Here is a 22,420-nt window from a genome sequence, read left to right as displayed (position 1 = left end):
AAAAGGAATTTGATAATGTCTGCCTCTCATTTTTATTTTGGCTATATTCCTCAAATGCATTTTGTATAGGCTCCTTCCCATCTCTTGCAAAATAGAAAACCAATAGTCTACTAAAGGAATAAAATAACAATGAAGACAAGTTAATTGTGCAGTACTAGTAACACTTTTAGTTAGTATCTATAGAGCAAAGATAACAGAACAAAATGCAGAATTTTGATCCCCCCAGCTAGAAAGAAAATATATTAATATTATGTACAATTTTGATGTTTATTCCACCCAGATTTAACATCAGCTTTGTGATTATATATAAAAACCAGTTATGACAATAACATGATTCATGCAATTACAGATAGATAGTTGTGGTCTTCCATTGGTGTGTGTGTATGGAGCTGTTCCTTCCCCCAGAAGGCAGCTTTCAGACCTGGGACACTGCCATAGTCATTTACTGAGTGCAAGGAAAAGGAGTTGGCAACATCCTAAGAAAGAGAATTGAGGTCTTCCTCCCAAATCTATAGTTCCAGATCCAATTATTTTTGTATTGTAAATAACTAAATTCAAATTTAATGATTTTTTAAAACCTGTGTTGCTTTTATTTTGAATTGTAAAATGTGAAGAATACAAATAGGCAAAAGATGGGAAATAAATAAATACTCCTCAAACAGACATTCCTTAATTTATTTTCTGAACACTTTCAGAAATTACATATTAGGGTTTGGTGGTCTAATGAACAGCTCTGGTGTACTGCAATGATGTAACTTTGGAATTTTGAGCCTGTTTTAGTTATGCATATTTTTTCCAATCTATACCAAACGCCATACATATAAAGAGGAGCCCTGGTGGCATAGGTGGCGCAACCTATCAGTTCGAAATCATGCAAATGTGACTACTCAATAGGTACCACTCTGGTGGGAAGGTAACAGCACTCTATGCAGTCATGCCAGCCACATGACCTTGGAGGTGTCATAGAATCATAGAATCATAGAGTTGGAAGCACCCCTGACAGATGACCATCCAGCCTCTGCTTAAAAGCCTCCAAAGAAGGAGTCTCCACCACACTCCAGGGCAGAGAGTCCCAGTGCCGAACAGCTCGCACAGTTAAAAAGTTCTTCCTAATTTTCAGGTGGAATTTCCTTTCCTGTAGTTTGAAGCCATTGTTCCTCATCCTAGCCTCCAGGGCAGCAGAAAAAAGCTTTCTCCCTCCTCCCTATGACTTCCCCTCACATATTTATACATGGCTATCATGTCTCCTCTCAGCCTTCTCTTCTGCAGGCTAAACATGCACAGCTCTTTAAGCCGCTCCTCATAGGGCTTGTTCTCCAGACCCTTGATCATTTTTGTCATCCTCCTCTGGACACTTTCCAGCTTGTCAACATCTCCCTTTAATTGCGGTGCCCAGAATTGGACACAGTATTCCAGGTGTGGTCTGACCAAGGCAGAATAGAGGGGTAGCATGACTTCCCTGGATCTAGACACTATACTCCTATTGATGCAGGCCAAAATGGTTGGCAGCTAGGATTCTGCTCCTGTCTTCTGGAGTATTAGCTATCCCTCCCAGTTTGGTGTCATCTGCAAACTTGATGATCATGCCTTCTAACCCTTCATCTAAGTCATTAATAAAGATGTTGAACAGAAGCAGGCCCAGGATTGAACCCTGCGGCACTCCACTCATTGAGGCACTCTACACCCATTGGTGAGCACCCTTTGGGTTCATTCGCTTAACCAATTACAGATCCACTTAACCGTAGTTTTGCCTAGGCCACAATTTACTAGCTTGTTTGCCAGAAGGTCATGGGGGACCTTGTCCAAGGCCTTACTGAAATCCAGATATGCTTCTTTGGCCTGATGACATGGACAAGATCCTTGTAGCGATGAGGCCAACCACATGCGCTCTAGACCCTTGTCCTACCTGGCTTATAAAGCTTGCCGGGGGGGGGGGGGGGTTGGTCGATTGGTTTCTGAGGATTATTAATGCCTCACTGGAACAAGGGCAATTTCCACCAAGCCTGAAACAGGCAACTATTAGACCAATTCTAAAAAAGGCATCCCTTGATTCCTCTATCCTATCTAACTATCGACCAATTGCAAACCTCCAATTTCTTGGCAAGGTTCTGGAGCGAGTGGTGGCCTCTCAGCTCCAGGGATTCTTGGAAGACACCGATTATCTTGACCCATTCCAGTCTGGCTTCAGGCCTGGTCATGGCACTGAGACGGCTTTGGTCACCTTGGTGGATGACCTCTGTAGAGAATTTGACAGGGGGGAGTGTGTCCCTGTTGATTCTCTTAGACATCTCTGTGGCTTTCGATATCATCGACTATGGTGTCCTTCTGGGGCAGCTCTCAGGAATGGGGATTGGAGCCATTGCACTACAGTGGCTCCACTCTTACCCTGGAGGGGTAGCATGACTTCCCTGGATCTAGACACTATACTCCTATTGATGCAGGCCAAAATGGTTGGCAGCTAGGATTCTGCTCCTGTCTTCTGGAGTATTAGCTATCCCTCCCAGTTTGGTGTCATCTGCTAACGTGATGATCATGCCTTCTAGCCCTTCATCTAAGTCATTAATAAAGATTGAAGGTTATGAGGAGAAACGATGCCAGAAAAACTGGTTTCAGGGCATCAGAAAAACTGATGCCCTGAAAATTATTGGAAGGGGAGCCTCAGAAGTTCCCCCATTGCTACCAATGAGTCAGAGCTTTCTGGAGTGAAAATGGATCTTTTGGCTGCCAAACTGAAAAACTGAATTTTACTCACCTGACTTCAGAAGGTTCCCAAAAATGCATTGGGGGGGGGGGGGCACTGAAATGTGGACACTGAAAATGACACAGGGTTTAGGTCCCAATCCAAGTATTAACCAGAGGTGATCCTGCTTATCTTGTATTATCAGATGGGAACTGTTGCCTTTATATCACCTGTATATGGACTGCAGCTTTTGCATGGACATTGAGTACCCATTCTCATTTCCTATTATGCCTATTCAACCAAGGGAAATATGTGAAATGTAGTCCCAGTGCCAAATACAGCTTCTTCAGAGGCTTTATAGATCAAATGTTAATATTGGACTGAGGCCACTGGGGGGTTACCATAAAATTGAAAGGGCCAGATAAAGGTGGCATCACAGTTATAATCCTGGATATTTTTGCACACACTGATAGTATCACCAGGATATGGTAGTAATTAGCAGATTCTTCAAAAATTTAATGATTAATCTAAGTGATAGAAAATTCATGACGAGAAAAGGATCAGCATACTTTTGTGGAGGGGGTGGGATGATTTCAGATGCACATGAAAAATGTCTGGTACCCTTTGGTGGCTAATTAGACACCAGTACTGATGATTTTCTCTACCTTCAGCAAATGTGAAGAATGCAGGTGTTCCTCTGTGGGATTATGAATATTCCTGAACCTTTGTTCCATTTTCATTTTGCACAGCCATTATATACTATTCTGTAGTGAGCAACTCTTTGGAAGATTTTATGATTTACATTTTTTGAGAAAAACTTTTTAGAAAGGAAGTTTCATGGAATAAGAACCAATTTGCCCTTTCCACAGCTAGTTGGTTGACAAAATATTTAACTAGGCAAAGAAGATTTTATGTATTTTTAAACCCATTCAATGATTTGTCAGACAACACAATAGTTGTGACCACAGCGATGTGCCCAAGAGTCATACATGTGATAGGAAAAGAACTAGGGAGTACAAATGTTAATTGTGCTTAAACAGAATTGACAGCTTTAATATTTATGTGACAAGCATGTATGAGAATGAGGAGGACTTCAGAGCACATTATAACCACGAAATTCAAAAGTTAGAATATAATACATAAAAATGAGCAGGTCTTATTATGGAGGTGGAATAAAGGATACCTTCAAGGGACAGACTCGCAAAGGTTCAAACTACATGCTGGGTGCGGAGGGGGCCACCTAGGGCTCCCTGCCTGCCATTCATGAACTGCCCTCATCTCCAGAGTGCCCCCTCCCACTGACCTTTGACCTAGTGAGGCTGTTTCGCCCGGATTGCCACAGCTACAACCCCTTTTCTGAACTTTTATTTCTTTATGAATTCCCTACATTAAAACTTGGGCTCTGGGATCAGTGAAATAAGATGAAATATGTTCCTACATGTGCCTTGTGTATCCTGAATGCCCCCTTTTCCCTTTATCACCATGAAATATATTTTATATAAAAGAATGACCGAAATCTGACCTAGGAATCCTATGGACAAATAGTTGCAACACTCTCAGCGGCTCCCCCCCCCCCTTGCCAGGATTCTCGGACCTGCAGCCGGGGCAGGAGCAGGGGGGTTCCCTTCAGAAGAGGATTCCCTACCTAATCATAGCTTGATAACAATGGGGCACTGGAATGCATCCACAATGTAGAATTAATGTTGTTTGACACCACTTTAACTGCCCTGGTTCAATCATATGGAATTCTGGATTTGTACAGTGGTGACAGAGAAAGTTAAAGACTTTATACAATTACAGTTCTTATGATTCCACAGCACTGAGGCAAGGCCATTGAAGCAGTGTTAAACTGCATTAATTCCATGCTGTATGTGCAACCTAAGAATGTGTGTGATGGGTTAACAGGCTACAATTCTAATGCCACAAGGGGAAAAATGATTCTAAATTATAGTTAGAGCTTGGAGATTAATGGAAATGTATTTGGTTGCAACAAGATCCTACATGGAGCAGACAGATTGGAGTGCTTCACTCATGCAGTTGCAACAACTGGCTAGCCTCAATAGTCCACTGCTATGGCTATTCTCTTACTAGCCTGACCAGGAAGGCAGTAACTCAGAGGAGGAGGAAGCAGTTAGACTTGGCATCCAGGGAATGGAGTATGTTCTTATTTTTCTTCCTCTCAAAAAATAAACCAGCATCTTCTATCTGCTTTAAGTTGCTTTGCCTACATCTGCAAACAGCAGGAGCATTGGAAGCCCATTTGGCATATTTTAGATTGGGTCCAAATGTCTAGAAAATAGCCCTCCTTCATCCTTTCTAAAGGCAGACAGACACACATAAAACTCTTATTTATGTGCACATATAACCAGATTCTGACCTTAGCATTCCTATACACACACACACACACACACACACACACACACTAAGCTTTCTGTTGCTTGGGAATGGTGTGACATTGCAACAGCACAGTACAATGGCTGGCTTGTAAAACCCATTATGGGAATAGTACAGTGCTTCTGAGATGTGTTAAAACATGCCTCTAGTATTACAGTACTTCAATATACTCTTTGACATTTAATTGTGGCTTGAGGATACTGAGTTTCAAATGTGAACATAGTAGTATTAAATTAAACGGGAAAAGAAAGCAAAGCACGATGAACCTGAAAATGTGTGCCAGTCACAGATATAGTGAATTAATTGGATATACCTACAATAGGGCTTTACTAAAGAGCTACCTAATCTCATTGGTGTATAAAGTTTTAAAAATAGAATACTTCTACAGTTATTTCTAATTAGTTCTTTTCAGTAAGATAATTGATAACATAGCACACTCTTTCTCTGTAACCAAAAAGGAGATTAATTAAGTCATTCAGACAACATTTTAAGCATCTCTTAATGCATTTTAAACATGTGATAAGAGATGCTTAATGTTAACTTACATATCCAAATTCCATCATCTATTATTTATTAACCCTCCCCCCATACACACTATTTAATTAATTGAAAGAACATCTTTAGGATATCATCTTTGATAGAAACCTTGCTAAAACATTGTGATTAGCTAAGTGTTGAGACTCAGGTGGACCTGATTTTAAATTAAATTAAATTTAAGTAATCTGAAAAGTAATTGCCACCAATGTCTGTTCTAGGCAATATAAATGCATTTGCATTGTTAAACTAAACACATTAAAATGTGTAATACATTTATACTGCAGAATTAATTTAGTCTGACACCATTTTAACTGTTCCTGGCTCCATGCTATGGAATCCTGGGAGTTATAGTTTAATAAAATCTTTAGCTTTCTTTGTCAAAGAATGCTGGCGCCTCAAAATATAGCAGCAATGATGCACCCATATTTCAGGTATACTTAAGATGAAGTGGAATTCTTTTCCCAAGAAAAATGAAGTCAACCAATTGAAATGACTTATTTGGACTCTGTGATTCCATTTTCAGTTCTTAAGAATCATATCTGCTCCAAAAAAGAGCAGGGGAAGGAGGGGGGATCGCTTGAGTGGAGGGGAATGGAAACATTCCTGTGATATGTGAAAATTAGTAAGTCATGTATTTGACATACTATTTAAAACTAAGCAGGAAGAACCATCTTTTTTAAAAAAGTAGATCCAGGGGGTAAAAAAAAATAAGCATTTGGAAAACAAAGAGCTTTTTCCAAAAGGAAAGAAGAAAATCATTTGATCTATTAACGATGAGAACATTCTTTTTGATCTTGCCTGTTATTGTCTCTGTTGAAACCCACTTGAGACACAATATCTTGTTATCAAGAGTGAAAGGAAGTTTTTGATGCAGCACGTGGAATCACATAAAGCAACAGATGCATCTGTGCTATTTTATTTACAATGTCCTAAGTTTTGTGTGCAGTGAGAGGGATGTGTGTTTGAATGGGAGTTTTTTCAGTATCAACAGTATTTACTTACTATGTATAATTCCCCCAAATATGTTCAAAAATTCTGAGGAGATGTTGTAATGTTATAGCTAACAACTTGAGATAGAAATGGGACAAGAAAAGTTCTTCTGGCCTGCTCAGACCCAAGTCATATTCCTTTCCTTCCATAACATGATTATGGAAGTGGATGAGAAGAAGAAATGGAATACGCCAAATCAAAAGGAAAAAGGATCTACAGAGTGAACTACCTGAGAAATAGAGATCCTTCTACTCTGCTAGTGCAAATGGGAGCAATTCCTGTTGTATCAAATCAACTGAACTAAAACATCTTCAAAACACATGAGCAAAGATCCCTAACTACATGGAAGAGCATGTTTTAAAATACAGTTTTAAATAGCTTGCAGGTAATAACAAATGGCTTCCTATCTCTGCAGCTATGATATTAATTTCTTCCAGAAGAGCTATCTATTAGTTCATAGTTTCCAAAAATATGAATGAACTTTCCCCCCAAGATCAGAATTTTTAGAAAGAGGTGAGCAATTGTATATCTCTTTTTGTATACTCTCTCTGAAGCATTTCATCAAAGTTTTATCTATTATATGTGAAGAGACGGCCCTAGGTAATTTTGCTTTGTAAGCAAACCTAGTGGCCACGTCCCCCCAAATTGCACCCCCACCCCCAAGGCCCCACACATACCTCTGGCGGCAGAGGCCTAGGTATTCTTGTGAGACCTCGCGAGAATACCTGGGCCTCCGTAGGCCTTCCCCGCTCACCAAGGAGGGAGGCAGCAGCGGGACCATCACCTCCCTCCTTGGCAGAAGTTGAGGCCTTCGCCAAGGAGGGAGGCGATGGCCCCCGCCGCCGCCACCACCCTTGGTGAACGGGGAAGGCCTACAGAGGCCTAGGTATTCTCGTGAGACCTCGCGAGAATACCTGGGCCTCCGTAGGCCTTCCCCGTTCACCAAGGAGGGAGGTAGCGGCGGGACCATCACCTCCCTCCTCAGCGGAAGTTGAGGCCTTTGCCAAGGAGGGAGGCGATGGCCGCCGCCGCCGTCTCTGCCCTCGGTGAATGGGGAAAGCCTACAAAGGTCTAGGTATTCTCGCGAAGTCTCGCGGGTCCTCGTGAGACCACGCGAGAATACCTATGCCTCCGCAGGCCTTCCCTGTTCGCCGAAGGCAAAGGCGGCGGCAGGGGCCATTGCCTCCCTCCTCGGTGAAGGCCTCATCTGAGGCCTAGCTCTTCGCCGAGGAGGGAGGCAATGGTCCCAGCCGCCGCCTCCCTCATTAAATTTACATGAGGGCACTGTCGAGGCCTTGACGGCGCCCGCCCCCCCTTGACGTGTGCCTGACTTCAGTGGCCTCTACGTTGCACCGGCCCTGTATATGTGTTAGGGCTGGAAAAGAATTTGGTATGTGTATTCTTATACATTTCTGTATGCTCATCTCTTAAAAGTCTGAGTTTGAACAATGTTTTCAGTTACCAAATTTGAGTGACTGTTTTTTTATTGGCAAGCTCCTAGTTTTTAATACCTTTATGGCAGACAGGTACAATACAGTCCTTGCCATGTTTGGAATTACTATACTACTTTACCTTGGCTTCTTGAGATGAGTGAACATTTTTTGTTCTATTCAGGGGTTTTTTGTAAGTAGTTATGAAAAGTCACATATTTCTCCATAAACTGGATTGTGAGAGAAAGCCAAGCTGAAAACTTTGTCTAGCCCCACCATCCATGTGTATTCTTTGGAGAAGTATACTAATGAAATTGTCCACCCTCCCTTGCTTCTGTCAGAAGCAGAAGATGCAATTGTAGAGAGAACAGTATGAATATTACTTAATTTTCCCTACACACCCTATTCACATCCTATTCTCCCTTCCACAATGAAAGATCCAAGGCATAGGTTACTCCTCTGCTTTGACAGTATGCCACATTTTGCTAAAATATTTAATCTGGATTCTGGTGTAAATATTATTTTTGTTTGAGATTTTTTTTTACTCCATGTGCTGCTTTTTTACTCCATGTACTGATCTTTCATTTTAATCCATGAATCCCAAACTTTCAGATGCTAACAAAGGAAATGGCTTGCACCAGCGGTATCCAAACTTTGGTCCTCAAGGTGTTTTGGACTTCAGCTTCCAGAATTCCTGACTATTGGACAAACTGCTTTTGAGAGCTGATGCCCTCAAAACCAGGAGGACCAAAGGTTAAACACCACTGGATTACACAGAGAATTGACTGTGATAAAGACTGTTTGGAGGTTGTCTCAAAGCAGTGTAAAGTTATTTGGGATTTTGGAGGATGTAATTAAGGTCTGTACTAAATATATGTATCACATTTGTACTGAATATGTGTCTCAGAATAACTGGAGAAATAAAACTCAGGATAACTGCTCGTAATTTTCCTTTCCACAATAACTGGTTCCAAAACCAGTGGAGCCAGTTATGTCAAATGGTTCAGCTCTCATTTTGTTTTCTAAACCAATTTTAAATTGCTGTTAAAGTAAAAAGGTATTTGCCTTGTTATTACACTGAAAGAGCACAGAGGGGAAAACCCTCTGTGCCTGAAAGTAGCCAATTGAGGAAGTTGTCTCTTGGGTCTGGGAGGGTGCTGGGATGGAGAGAGAAAAGCTCTCCTCAAAGAACATAAAAGTTTGGCAGACTTATATGGGATATACAGGGTTTCAGATAGTTTATACCTAAGGTGTATAAGCTTGAACTATCAAATGAATGAGTAGCTGGTGAAACTGTTTCAGCAAGATAATTATATACTCCCTATTAATAGACCTAGCAGGCAATCCAGCTGCAGTATTTTGGATCTCCTGAAGGAGATTTCAGGAGGTCCTTCTATAGTTTCTACTATATGGGATATAATCACATGTGTAATCAAAACATGTTACCAAAGCTGATATCTCTGTAAATAGCCAGTAAGTTTAATTTTGCAAAAGCACTCTAGCTCATGAAAAGCTGAGTCTCTAGGTTCAGACTGAGTCCAAGAGTATGCCAAAGATAAGAATCTGAGATTTTAGGGAGAGTGTGCCTGTAAGGGTGGTGGAACCAAAATAAAGCCCTGCCTTAAAGATCTTAAAATCTGGGCAGACCTGTGTAAAACAACATGGTATTCCAGATATTTGAATTGTGCTCATAATGGACTGGCAGCCAGTGAAGCTGTTACAACAAGGTTTCTTCCATATGTTCCTTACTTTCATGTGTTCCTTTTAACCAACTTGGGTCACCACTCTGGGTGCAGCATTTTGGAGATGCTGAAGTTTCTGAATAATTTCTGAAGGCTGACAGAGTAATACAAATTTGAAATAATCAAGTCATCTGCCATCATAACCACTTGGCAATTCTAAGAATAGAAGTTGGTGGACTAGATTACTAAAACACATATCTCTAGCCATGGTTGAAACTTGGATATCCAGATTCAGAGCAGAGTGCAGGATTATTCCCAAGCAGCAAATCTGAGTTTTCAGAGATAATATGACTCCATCCAGCACATGTTGAATCCCTAGTCCCAGATCTACCTTTCAATTGTCAAGAAGCACCTCAGTCTTATTCAAATAAAATTTCAAATTGTTCAACTTAATCTAGTTCATTGCTGACAGCAGACAGCAGTTTAGAACATGGAACTTGGGGGTTTTAGTCCTAAGTTGTATACAACCTAAGCGGTGACAGGGCAGGCAGAAAAAATAAAAAGGCATTGTCAAGAGAAGAGATTTACCTCTGCATTTGATGCTACCTTATATTGTGGCTCAGCATGCATTCATTAATGGCCCATCCTTCAGGGCATCTAAAACGAGCTCATGCCCTACTACTTGCTCAATGCACAACAAAAGAATGGGGAAAGTAGCTGGATGGAAGAGGATTTGATACCTGAGATGAGGAGAATTTAGTTGGTGAAATATTATTGTCTAGTGTGTTGTCGAAGGCTTTCATGGCCAGAATCACAGGGTTGTTGTGTGTTTTCTGGGCTGTATGACCATGTTCCAGATGTATTCTCTCCTGACGTTTCGCCCACATCTATGGCAGGCACCCTCAGAGGTTGTGAGGTATAATTATTGTCTAGCATTCTTTTAATTTCAAGCCTAGGTGTTCTAGATGATTCAATATTTTCCTCTTCTTTAGTGTTATTTTAGTCATTTATGCCCCAAACTTCAGTTATATTTTCCCCAAGACAGCATCTCCTTTAAGACTAAAATCATGAGTTATCAGATTTCATCATTTGAATTTGAAGATGATAAACTTTAGTCAAGATGATAAATTTTATTCAGTTCAAAAAAGACCACCATGAAATATAGATCAAAGGGTGTTGAAGAATATAATAAAAATATAAATAAGTATTATATTTGCAGTCAATATTAATAACAAAAAGGAATAGGAATATAAAATGCAAGGAATAGAAATATAGCATTCACGGAGTAGAAATATAAAATACAGAATTCAATAGAAAACCATCAATTTCAGTCAAAATGAAAGCAGTCATGGGACTCTGCAAGTATAGCAGCAAAATCAAAACAAAAAAAGAAGACTACCTCAGAGCATAATGTAACAAAAGAAGTCAGCACAAATTAAATAAAGCGTAAACCACGGTGCAGACATGCAAAATCTAATGTGTACCTTCTAAGAACAAACAATCCCATGTGGCATTTCCTGTCTGGTGAGAGCACCATGTCTACAAGAGAGGCTGAAAACCTGATGGAACCTCTGGTCCCAGAGATGCCAGAGTCAAGCCCATGGTGTGCCTTAGCATCAGCGCTGGAGGGGGAGTTATCCCCTGAGAGCAGTGAAGCTGATGCAGATCTTATGGAACCCTGGGCGCTGCTGACTTCTACCCAGGTGCCTTCCAAGAAAGGGGTGATGGTGAGTCAGAAGATTCCCATGATGGATGGAGCAGGAGCAGTGGGAGAGGTTCCTTCGGAGATTAGAAGGTTGGAGAAAAAAGTCAATGCAATGGAGCGGATGTTGCAGACTTTCTCTTTCCAACTGGGTGAGATGAGAAAAGAGGTGACAGCATCCTGGATGGCGGTTGCTGAGCAGAGAGATCAGAGGCGATCTCGTTCCCAAGGAGGGGCAGCATTCCGGCCGTCGGGCCGAGTGGGATTTATAGATGCCAGGGAGGATACCCAGCAACAAGGTGTGGCGGCTTTCCCAACAGGGCTGTCTGGGAGAAGCCAGTTGCAGATCGCGCCAGGCAAGGGAGAACTTTACGTGAAGTTCAATGGAGATCTGAAGTAGCTGTCTTACTTTATAACAAATGTAAGACATTACATGGAGAATCAAGGGGACTTTTTCCCTTCGGAGGGACTGTGTCTGAATATGCCCTGGAGTTTAAAGCTATTGCCAGGAGGGTCAGAGATTGGTCAGAGAGCACTAAACTGGAATATTTCTGAGTGGGACTGAGAGCAGATGTACTGGAGTGGGCTTTACACTTTGGCAATCCATTCACCCTAGACGAGTGGATCGTACTAGCTGGGAGAGTAGACTGCGACAAAGAAAAGATGCCACGCCGATCCAGGGAAGTGTTAGGGATTCCTCTTCTTCAGAAGAGGAAGGGGAACAGGAAAGTGTTCATGAATCTGAGGGTGAGTTGGAATCGGAGGAGGAGACTTTGCAAGGAAGAGGAGACTTTTCAGGAGAGGCAAAAGGAAACAGAGCAGAGATGTCATTCAGCTAGAATAGCTGCCAAAAATGCAGCTGAGTAATTAGGAACTGCCCTAGCAGCTGTGAGGGGACTCAGAGCTATAAAGCAGAAGCAGGTGCAGCCAGCTCTTGCTGGTAACAAACTGACTCTAATGCTTCGCTCTCCTTGTGCCTGCTTTGAGTCTGCATCTGGATTTATTGCTGTTTCTTTGTCTGAAATAAGACTGCTATTTGATTTGGGAGTTTATCAGAGACTAAGAACTGAGTTTGCCCTAAGACTTCCTTGCTACGTCTTGCATTATTCCACTGAGTGTGTTGTACTTTACATTTTGCTAAGTAAAGCAGTTTCATTTACTTATCACAGTGTTTTAAGGCTATTAAGACAAAACAGGACAGGAAGGCGTCCAAGCTAGGCACCCAGAAAAAGCTTATGCCGGAGGGATGCGCTGTTCCCCTTCCCGGGGCAGGTCGGGCAGCAGAGGAAGGGAAAGTGAGGAGCATGTTTTACGTGTGGCCGCGAGGAGCATCGGGTGGCGGATTGCTCAAAAGGAGTGAGCCAGGTGAAAGGAGACAAACCTCCTCCCCAGAAGACCCCACTCTCTCTGAAAGTGGCAAAGGGAAAAGCGTACACTGCGACCGAGACGGCTTTGGCTCCCAGCCAACTCCCTGCTGAAGAGGTAGAGTTGGAGGAAGAAGAAGAAACTACCTGGTTGCCAGGAAATGGCAATCACAATGGCAGATCACAAAACTCCAGGGTGGTGAGTTGATAAATTTCAATTGTGACATTGTAAGAGTTAGAGTGCGGTTGCTTAACCCTAAGACAGGTCGGCAAGTGGAGGCAGATATGACTGTTGATTTACCACATGCTCAATCACTCCTACATTAGCAGAGTAGTTGGGAGTGAAGCCCCAACCTTTAAAAACACCTGTTGCCTTTTCACAGTTAGGTGAGTCCACAGCTAATGGAGCCCCCATAAGAGAGAAGATGAACTTTTATAGAAATGAGGATGGGGTCGCATAAAGAGACCTTGCAATTCGTAATATCTTCCATGGCCCATCAGCCGATTATACTAGGAGTCCCATGGCGAAGATGTCAAAATCCCCAGATCAATTGGGAAAAGGGGATGTTCAGTTTCCATGATGGGAGTTGTAGTTTTGAAGCGACCCCACATCCAACCCGGCAGTTAAAAGTCAAAGGAGTGCTGGCTGCAGCATCCCAAGACATTCCATTAGAGGGCATACCAAGTGTATATCATGATTTTGCAGAGGTCTTCAGTGAAAAAGAGAGTGACCAATTGCCGCTCCACAGAAAGACAGACTGTGCCATCAAGATTGAGCCCGGTGCTAAATTGCCAAGTCCTAAACTATACCATATCAGAACCAGAAAAAAGACCCCCAGAGAGTTCATTGACAAGAATTTGGCCAGGGGTTTTATTGAACTGGCAAACTCACCCATGGCCGCCTCTGTGCGGACAGCTCTTTGAGACTTTATGTTGATTACAGGGGGCTGAATGCAATTTGTGCCTGTAACAAATACCCCCTCCCATTAATATCTGACTTGTTGGCCCAACTGGGAAAGGCAAAGATATTTACCAAGCTGGACCTTAGAGAAGCATTTTATAGAGTAAGGATTCGGCCAGAAGATTGATGGAAGACTGCTTTCAATTGTCACCTCAGTCAAATTTTTTCAACATAATGCCTTTTGGTTTAAAAGGTGCGTTGAGAGTTTTCTTGCAATTTATCAATGAAATCTTTCATGAGTGGCTATATAAAGGTGTGCTTGTTTATTTGGACGATGTCCTTATTTATTCTAAAAATGTGGATGAAGATATAGAGATGAACAAAAAGGTCCTGCAGATTCTGCAGGAAAATCAACTATACACTAAGTTCCATAGAACAGAGCTGGACTATTTGGGTTTCCGCATCTCCACTAGGGGCTTGACAATGGACCCAGCTAAAGTCCAAGGTGTGCTGGCCTGGGAAACCCCCAAACTCGAAAGCAACTCCAAGGGTTCTTGGGGTTTGCTAATTTCTACAGACAGTTTATAAAGGATTTTGCAGAGGTCACTCTCCCCTTAACAGACTTCTTAAAAACCAAGGGGAAAGGGGAGACGAAAAAGATCAATTCCCCGGGGAGAGGCTAGCATGAACCTCTGATTGCCAGAAGGCATTTGATGAATTGAAGCACAGGTTCACCAGTCACCCCATGTTGGTCTCCCTGATGGTCAATTAGCTGAGCTGACAAAGGAGTTAAAAGAGGCAGCACAGGGAGATGAGTGGTTCCAAACCCATGAAGAAGAATTGTCCATGGAGGGAGAGTTATGGACTTATGGTTCCAAATACTATGTGCCTGCCTGGCTCCGGGGCAAAGTCCTGGCCCAATCCCACGATTCCAAACTTTTGGGACATTTTGGATTTACAAAGACTTTGAAACTATTGGCTCGCCAGTTTTGGTGGCCTACCATGCACAGAGATGTCAAGGATTATTTGCTAGAGTGCTCCAACTGTGCAAAAGCCAAACAAAAAGTGGGCAAGCCCTCTGGTCTGTTACAACCAGTGGCCAACCCAACCTGGCCATGGACTCATATTGCTATGGACTTTGTAGTTGAGTTGCCTGAGAGTAATGGCTATAATACCATATGGACTGTGATTGATTTGTTTTCCAAACAGGCTCATTTTGTGCCTCTTAAGAGATTCCCTTTTGCCCCTGAGCTGGCTAAGTTGTTCTTACATCATGTGTTCAGCTTACATGGGTGTCCCGAGCGAATCATAACAGACAGAGGGCCCCAATTTACATCACGATTTTGGAAGTCTTTTTTGACCGAGTTGGGAACCGAATGGAGACAGACGGGGCCATGGAATGGGTCCAAAAGACTTTACAACAGTTCCCAAGATGCTATAGTACTTACCAACAAGACCAATGGGTCACCCTTTTGGACATGGCAGAATATTGTTATAATAATTCAGACCATGACTCGACCGGGGTCTCCCCGTATAAAGAGGTAGGGGGCAGGGATTTTCCTCCCTTACCTGCTTTGGAGCTAAAAGCCTCGGGGGGGGGGGTCCAGAAGAGTGGGGTGCAAAGGTTGCTACCTCCTGGCCTGTGATTAAAGCTGCCTTAGACTTGGCCAAACAGGATTACAAAAAGTTTGCTGATAAGAAGAGGGCCGTTCAGCCTGAATTTAAAGTGGGGGACTTGGTCTATCTGTCAACAAAATACTTGAAGTCCACCCAGCCTTCTAAAAGACTTGGCCCTAAATAAATTGGACCTTTTCCTATCTCGGCCATCATCAACCCTGTGGTTGTCCGATTAAAGCTGCTTCATACTTGGCATAAAGTCCATGCCATGTTCCATGTCAGCCTGCTGAAAAGGGCATGTGGTACTCACAAATGAAGCCAGCCTGACTTGGACCCCATTCCAATCATGGTCAGGGCTCACACTCATTTTGAAATTAGGGAGATATTGGACTAATGGACAGTCTAATGGATGGCTGTATTATTTGGTCCAGTGGGCTTCCCGGGCCCTCCACCCTGAATGGGTGGCTGCTGAACACATCAGGGCCCCAAAATTGACTAGACTCTTCCACAAAGACTTTTCCGCACAAGCCTGGACTTTAATTTGTTTATTCCCTGCTCTGTTTTTTTGTTCTTTCTCCACAGGGCCATCTTCGTGGAGGGGGAGTCATGTCAGGATGTGTCTGTACCAGCTACAACAAACTGCTTTGTCCACTTCATGCCAATTTGGTTGGGAAAGGGAGGAGAGTTCTGGCTTCTGATAAGAGCCATCTGGACTGGGGGGAAACCTGGGAACCTGGGAAATGTAGCATGTTCTGTGGGAATGGAATGTAGCCGTTAGAAATAGATAGTAGGAGGGGTCATGGGTCAGCCAGATGATATACTACCAATTTGGCAGGAACTAGTCAGAACTTGCTTTCTATATCCCATAGTAAGAAGGAAATAAAGCTGTTTCCAAGGAATTGTCTTTGTGAGCGTGCTTTTATTCCGAGATCTTCCAAGGTCTGACATAAACTGTTCTAAAGATCTGTGTCTCTAGTAAACAAGAAACAGACCATTAGTGGTATGCAACAAATCTGACTTTTTGTATGATATTCTAAAGAAATGTAATTTGCTCCATAATCACTTTGGAATGGTAAATTTAAACAAATATAACTCCATTTCAATTCCCACAACAACTACACAGCTGGATTACATATCACTGGGAAACCTAGCAGGTATCCATTAATGAGTCTCAAACACGAAAGGAAAATAATGAAAACTACACTCTCAATATAAATGATCCAGGGAGAACCCCAGCATCTTGTCATAATATGTAAGACACTCACATGAATACCTACAGAAAACAATATAAATTAACAGATATAGTTTATCATTTAAATTTACAGGAACATAAGAATTGCAGCATATGAATCCAAAAGTCTTCTCTTTGGGCAAACACCTCTTTTGAGGAATTGTGTTGAAAGGAATGGTATTTAGTACATTACAATTACAAATCCTCAAGGAATCATGGTAACTGGAAATTGAATTTTGAGTTAAAATGGGACTTGTATATTCTAATTTTGATTTATTTAGTTGTATGATTTTCAAAGGATATGATTTGTCCCTCATAGGTTGAAATATGAACAAATAATGATATGGATGACAATTAGTGTTCAAAAATTCAAATAGATTTTCTCTTTAGTAGCAAGATTTATAAAAATTTGGAGAATTTGGGCCACAAATGAGCAATGTCTATTTGTAATGCCCCTTAACAACCACTGCCCTAACTGTAAAGAGAAAAAAAACCCAACAACAAAATATGATCACTTACCACAAATGCTTTGAGAATTGTGTAGATCCACTGTAAGAGGGTCATACTTCCCAGAATATTCTGCACCAATGAATACGACACCTTTGATTTTTTTGAGCCAAATTGTTGAAAGAAAGTGACCATGCTATTCTCTCAAAAATATTTAGATGGTGGTTCTAATGAAATGTGTGTAATTTTTAGCTGCCCAAGTCCTAGAATTCAAAACGATGTATTTAGGAAAATCTATGTCTATGCTCTATGGAGAAATGATTAGCCTCTGATCTAGTGTATAATTAATATTGTCAGTACAGTTCCCTTTTATATGTACAAATTAACCATACAGGAATTCTACTTTAAATGGAAAGGATGGCAGCTGAGAAAATATAAGATTCAATTTATGACTGTACGTTTAATTCCAAACAGTTAATGCAGCAATTATGAATGTAAACCAGAACATTCACAAAGGCAATCTCACTAAGTTGAAAATGACAGGAGATTCTAGAATGTTGTTTAATAGACTTCATCCAATCAAAATTGAATCACTAAAGATGCCTGGGAGAATTATAATAAATATATCATCAATATATTGCCTACAGAATTAAAACAAAAACAAATAAACATTGGCTATAATCTTGGGGGGTGGGGGAGAGAGATAATGTGTCCCAAAGAACTTCACTTTGTATCCACATTTTTTATTATGCAGATCTCTTTCAGCTTGCCTTTTTCACATCTTTCAAAACTCAAAACTCCATCACCGCCTTTTCCAGAGAGAATGAATTCCATCCTGGGTTATTTCTAGGAAAGCTCTTTGTTTTGACAGAAATTTCAAACATGGAAAAAGATAGGGCAAACACAAGAGAAGAAAGAAAGACATTTGGATACTGCAGTGCAACAGCTGGGAGATTTTGTTGGTGCTTTATATTCAGAACTCTGTTAAAGTCTTCCTTTATGACTTCCTAGAGTCTGTTATTTATGTGCATTTTTTTGTAATTCTTTCTCTTTTTTCCCTAAAGGTCAGAGGTTTAGTCTATATTTCAAAATACTGTTCCACTGTCCTCATCTTGACAGCCTTGAACAACCTCCTTCCAGTGTGCAAAATAATTTGCAGGTCCATTGCTGGACACTTGTGTGCAGACATAGTTACTTCAACTGAGAAAATATAGAAACATGCCCTTTCATGTTTCCTATTACTTTCCCTGTCTGACCCACTTCACACCCGAGTGACTGATGGGATGGGGTAAGGAAGTTGGCAAGTGCTCTTTCACTGTCCCTGATCAGTGATTCAGCCTGATAGGGATCCAGCCTGTGCGGATAGGGTTACATTCCTCCGAAGACATGGGTCCGCAGTTTGGTGGTCCTCCTGGACTCAGAATTGAACTTGGAGGTCCAGGTATCTGCGGTGGCCAGGAGGGCCTTTGTACAATTAAAACTTGTGAACTAACTGTGCCCATTCCTTGAGTAGCCAGATCTGGCCATGGTGGTATGTGCCATAGTTACATCCCATCTGGATTACTGTAACACACTCTACATGGGGCTGCCCTTGAAGAGTGTTTGGAAACTTCAGCTGGCCCAAAGAGTTGTAGCCAGGTTGCTAACTGGGGCTGGCTGCAAGGAGCGGACAATCCCCCTGTTGCAGCAGCTGCACTGGCTGCCAGTTTGTTTCTGGGCACAATTCAAAGTGTTGGTTATAAACTTTAAAGCCCTAAACAGCTCAGGTCCAGACAAATTGGCTGACCATATCTCTTTTTACAAACCTGCCCAAGCCCCAAGATCTTCAGGAGAGGCACTTCTCTCAGTCCAACCTCCATCTCAAGCTTTTCAGTGGCTGCTCCACCACTCTGGAACTCTCTGCCCAGGGAAGCCAGAATGGACCCTTGCCTGCTGTCCTTTGGGTGGCAGGCTAAAAACTTTTTATTCAGGCCAGAGCTGGCCCAAGGTAATTTTCAAGTGTAGGCAAAACAGAATTTTGGTACCCCCCCAAAACCAATCACCAAGAAAGAAAAGGTAGAAGATAGAGGTGAATAGAATGGATAACAGAGTTCCGCATGCTAAACAAGCCCAGCTCTTTAAACCGCTCCTCACAGGGGTTGTTGTCCAAACCCTTGATCATTGCAGTCACTCTCCTCTAGACATATTCATGTTATCATTTCTTATTATCATTATCATCATTATTAATATAAGACAGACAATCCAGTTCAAAGCAGGTAAAGTGGATTATTTGTTTGAGGCAATTCTTCCACATTCTAGTCCCCAAGGCAGAAGACAACAAGCTTGCTCCCTCCTCCAAATTTTGTCCTCTCACAAAATTACACATCGCCATCATGTTTCCTCTCAACCTTATCTTCCGCGTGCTAAACATGCCCAGCTCTTTAAACTGCTCCTCATAGGGGTTGTTGTTCAAACCCTTGATCATTTCGGTCACTCTCCTCTAGACATATTCATGTTATCATCTATAATTATTATTATTATTATTATTATTATTATTATTATTATTATTATTATTATTATTGCGGGCGGGCAAGTGAGGGGCCCCTTCCCTCCCTCCCGCCCTTGCACACCAGCACCATACCAACACGGCCCCCTTTGATGTGCGCTCACGGCGGGGGCTTCACTCTCTCCTCTGTTGAACCGGCCCTGATTCAGGCAGACTTTTAAAGAAGAAGGTTTCTAAGATCAAGTGAAGGGCTGCTGTGGTTTTCAGTTTTAAATATGTTTTTATGGATTATAACTGAATTTTTAAATATTATTGATATCTAATTCTGTTTTAATGTTTTTATATTTGTAGATTTTAAACTGTATGAAAATGCTTTTAATGTAAATCGCTCTGAGTCTCTAGATGGAGAGAAAAAGTGATGTATAAATATTAATAATAATAATAATCATCATCATCATCATCCATTCATCCAATGCTTTTGGGGAATATAGGAACATATAGGAAACACTGCATGAACACCAAGCACAAAGTAGCTGCACGCAATAACATCCTGCAGAAACTGACTGGCAGCGCATGGGGTGCAGACCCACAAGTAATAAGAACATCAGCCCTGGCCTTGTCTTTCTCAACTGCAGAATATGCCTGTCCTGTTTGGCACAAGTCTGCCCATGCAAAGCAGGTGGACATAGCACTGAATGAAACATGCAGAATCATCACAGGATGCCTTAAACCTACACCTGTTGATAAACTCTACAAGTTAGCTGGCATTGCCCCTCCTGACGTGCGACGGGAAGTTGCTGCTAACGGTGAGAGAAAAAAGGTCGAACATTGTGAAAGCCACCCACTGCATGACTATCACCCTCCTCCCACCAGACTCAAATCAAGGAAGGGCTTCATGAGAACCACCACTCCTCTTGATGTTCCTCCAGCAACAGCAAGGGTGTCCCTCTGGGCAGCTAAACCTGGCAATTCCAACTGGATGGCCCCCCAAGAGGGTCTTCCTCCAGGGGCAAACCAAGAATGGGCAACTTGGAATTCCCTGAACAGACTCAGAAGTGGAGTGGGCAGATCTAAAGACAACTTGGCAAGGTGGCACTACCTGGAGGAATCTTCCACCTTGTGTGACTGTGGAGCTGAACAAACAACTCAGCATATGTATGCTTGCCCACAATGCCCTGCCTCATGCATGGAGGAGAAGTTGTTTAAAGCTACAGACAATGCAGTTGCTGTTGCCCGCTTTTGGTCCAAAACTATTTAGTTGCTTGTGATCTCTTTTTTTCCCATTATTTGAAATATATTTGTTGTACAATGCTTTTGACATGAAATAAAATAAAATCATCATCATCAATTTGGGAAGTAAGGCAATTAGGCAATTAGATAGACGAGGATGAGGGACACAGACACACACATCTCAAGCTTGCCAGACTATATTACCGCACACCAGTCTGTCCTACCCTCCACTGAGCACACACACTCTTCCTTCATTTTTCTGAGTGTGCTCCATTTAAAAAATAACCTCTTTGCTGCATGCATAGGCCATGCAACTGCTAGAAACTCTCTACGATCTGTTCTCTGTCTTTGATAGATGCCTTTTTTGTTTCATTATCCTCCTTTTTCTCATTTTCCATCTCCTTTTGCCCTCTTTGTGTGATGCTCTGCATTTTTGTGTAAAGGTTTTGATTTCATTTAGATAAAACAGGCCCTTACCAAGAGTGTACTTTATAAGTAAAGATCAACATCTTTGTTTTTACACTCACCCAACAAAATGTACCAGATTCTGATTGGAGTGTCTAGATAAATTAAGAAGAATCTCATTTGGTTGCCACTCCAAATTCTCCTCTATCGTCTTTGCTTCACTAGTAATAGTAGTCTCATTCCCCCTTTTTGTCAGCAAACAGCTCGCTTTGCATGTTCTTCCAACTGAAAATAGCATCTTGAATTTTAATGAAGGAAAAATTAATTGAATGAAGGCAAAGTGTGACTGATGGAAAGCTAAAACAACGTCAGAGCAACTGAAGTTGTTACAGAGCTAGTACAACATGTAAACACCATGCCAATACTTGTGATTTGAAATAAGAAAAAAACAAGTGTTATAAAAATCGACTTTATAGGAAAATACAAAACCTTTTATTTCTGAAACAGTTGATACCTTCCATCTTTTCCATATCAAAAGAGTCTAACAGCTTCCTCCGCATTCAAACATATTTAAAGTGAGAATATAACTTCTTTAATAGGCATACCTAGGATCTAAACTCACCTTTTTCATCTTCTGTGACACCATCAAGTCTACCTGACTGTGTGATTATGGCATTGTTATGAAGAAGAGCTTTTTTCTCAAATGAAAATGATGTAAGCCAACTCAGATCTGTTCTATGAACAAGTTTTCAGTGAAGTGTGGTTGGCACACACTAAGGGCCCTTCTACACAGCACTTAAAATGTGGAAGTTTCAGGGTTAAAAAGGGAAGGGGGAGATGGCTACATGACACTAGCTCTGATCTTCTGCAATGGGTAAAAAACACATGATTTCCCTCCCTCCCCCATGGAGATTGCTCCAGCACACACCCATGTTTTAAAAACCCACAATGGCTGATCATCTGATTGGGCTGTCAAAAGAACACACAGGTGGTTTAAAAAAAGCACAAACAGAGAGCAATTAGAACTCTCTGAAACTCTTTATTTTAAATTTTATAATATTAAGCAAAGTGGGAATTAACAATTGGGGGAAGAGAGAGATCCGGCAGAAGTTGTTTTTTTAAAAAATCACTCCACAGTACACTGCATTTTATATGCGCACATACAGTCCAGTGCTTAATTGAGTGATTTTTTTTAAAAAAAACCCAGCCTTCTGCTGGATGTCTCCAGTCCTCCCTCCATCTTGTTCTGATACAGAGGAAGCCTGTGAGGATGGTAGGAGACCCAATCCGGGGACTAACAAGTCTGTGTGGGGACCTGCAATAAT

The sequence above is a fragment of the Anolis carolinensis genome, chromosome 3 (genome assembly GCF_035594765.1).
Source record: "Anolis carolinensis isolate JA03-04 chromosome 3, rAnoCar3.1.pri, whole genome shotgun sequence".
Classification (NCBI taxonomy): Eukaryota; Metazoa; Chordata; class Lepidosauria; order Squamata; family Dactyloidae; genus Anolis; species Anolis carolinensis.
This window is presented reverse-complemented; position numbering follows the sequence as displayed.